The following is a 2,676-nucleotide window of genomic DNA, read 5'->3' on the forward strand; positions in this document are numbered from 1 at the left end:
TATATATTTACCTCAGGAATGAGAAATATATATGAGCATATTGTATTTGCAAGTCTATTTTGCGTTGGTTTGTTCCAAAACGTGAAATCAAGCCCCACAATAAACCAAGTACCAGCAGTACTATGCAAAAGAATCTCGTATCTAAAAATTTGGAGAGAAAATTTGTCCTTCAAATATCGATCAACTTTAATGACCCTCAGCTTGTCAAAAAAAAAAAAAAACCTCTCAAACCTGGGACGTCGTGATGTCGCAGTTTGATAGTTGAGGTTGTTTTTTGTTTTTTTTTTCAAAAGAGGGTCATTTATGCAGGACGACTTTTCTGGCTAAATTTTTAAATACGAGTTTTTGTGTGCAGAGTAACAGCTTGTGACTGGTGAATTGTGGACGGTGATCAGGCCTGCTAATGTTGTATGTACTCGTGGCATTAAACAATAAATAAATAAATAAATAAATAAAATAAAATAAAAAAAATAAAATAAAATAAAAATAAAATAAAATAAAAATAAATAAAAAATAAAATAAACGAAATACATGTACAACCAAACCATTCCTTCCCCCCCCCCCCCCCCCCCCCCCCCGCCCTCCAAAAAACAGCATACAGACAACACAAAAAAAAGACAAACAAAAAAAAAAACAAACAAAACACACACACACACACATACACACACACACACACACACACATACACACAAATACAACCCAATAAATAACTAAGCAACTTTTGTCAGAGTAATGCAAAAATCACTCACATTCACACTCACGCTCACGCTCACGCTCACAATGTCACGGGTGCAAAAACAAAACAAAACAAAACAAACTACAGACTTTGACACCTGATGAGTCTTGTTTGTGTTTGTGTGAGTCAGCAAGATAAATAAAAAAGAAAGTAACCCGTCGTCTCAACACGGTAATGACGTCGAAATGAACCCGATAAATGTTAAATGTGAGGTTATGTGGTCTTGAGGTATGACACTCGCCTTCGGGTCGGAAGGCCCAGGGTTCTAGTCTCGCTCTGAATGGCGCATAGTTGAGTCCTTGAAAAAAAGGCTATTTACTCACATTAACTCACCGTACTCGGGTATGAAATGAGTGCCTGGCCGTTAACAGCGTTGTCTCTGTCAAAACCAAAAACATGTAATATCGTCTAAGAGGCGGCATGTCTCGTCTTACACGTTAAGTGTTGCTGTAAGTCAGGGACCCTTTGTAAAGCGATTTGCTCTCTTCGGACAACATGGGTGATTCCTGTTGACATCAGACATCTTGTTTGATGGATTATCTATAATTATTCCTTCATGAAAGAGAAATACACAGGCGAGCGTATCTTGTGATGCCGTAGCGGAAGGGCGTAATTATTTTTTTTATGTCGCACATTCTATAGATAGTTCGAAGATGACGTCACTCAGGTCTTTCTTATTGTTTTTGCCATCCGCGTTTATGAGTAATGCTCACTGAACTGTATTAACCTGACTATAAACGTTCATGGATACACACAGTTTTGTGTGTTGGTCCGTTATACTTCCGGATGGCAATGTTATGAGCTTCCTTAGCCAAGCGCATACTATCTATAGAAACACAAACAAAGGATTGTAATTTCCACTTTAAATTGTTATAATTCTATAACACATGTGCCAATTCTACGTGATTTGAATGGTAACGGCTTGTGTATATAATACTACCTTAGTTTGAAAGCAGAAAACACACGTATTTAAAAATTTGGCCAGAAAACTCGTTCTTCAAATATCGATCGATTTAAATGACCCTCGTCTTGGCTAAAACTCTCAAACCTGGGACTTTCCGAAGTCCCAGGTTTGAGAGTTTTAGCCAAGATGAGGTCATTTAAATTGGCCGATATTTGAAGGAAGAGTGTTCTGGCTAAAATTAAAAATTCGTGTTTCTTTTTTTTTGTTGTTTTTTTTTTCTCTTCAGAATACGGTAGTATAAATGATTTCTTTGTCAATGTATTTCCAATTATTAGAACTCGTGATTATTTTACAACCTACTCACTCACGCCTTAAAAACACACACACACACACACATACACACACACACACACACACACATATATATATATATATATATATATATATATATTATATATATATATATATATATATATATATATACATATATACACTCACACACAAGCTAATTAACATCCAATTGTACAAAATACCCATCTTTTCCGATACCGCGTGTCAGCAATAATAAAAGTCATGTGAGCTCGGAAAACAAAAAACGAATAAAATCAATTATTGTCGCTTTGTTTTAAATTGATATTTCGCAAGAATCCAATCATGTGATCATACAAATAAATCACGTGATAACCCATGTGATAAAATGAAGCCGAGTGTGACTCAGTGTCATAAAACCGGTGTTCTGACCGTTTAATTTCGCTGTTGTCAATTTATTTGATTGTCGAAAATGATATAGACTATACTATACAGACACTGGTTCGACGTGCATATATTTACAGGTCTGACAACCAAACGTAAATTATGATGAGCCATGATTTAACATTGTAGTAATGGACAATAATATTTTTGCGTTGGTTTGAGAGTAGGGCCGGGCCTATTTCCATTATAACAAACGATGAGCGCTTAGCGGTTTGAGTTATCAGACCTGCATATAAACACACGTTGGTCAAGGTCAATAGAAATTTACAGATACCCAAATCGC

Source organism: Berghia stephanieae, unplaced genomic scaffold (genome assembly GCF_034508935.2).
Source record: "Berghia stephanieae isolate SIO BIC M18660-M18661 unplaced genomic scaffold, UCSD_Bste_1.3 scaffold2239, whole genome shotgun sequence".
Lineage (NCBI taxonomy): Eukaryota > Metazoa > Mollusca > Gastropoda > Nudibranchia > Aeolidiidae > Berghia > Berghia stephanieae.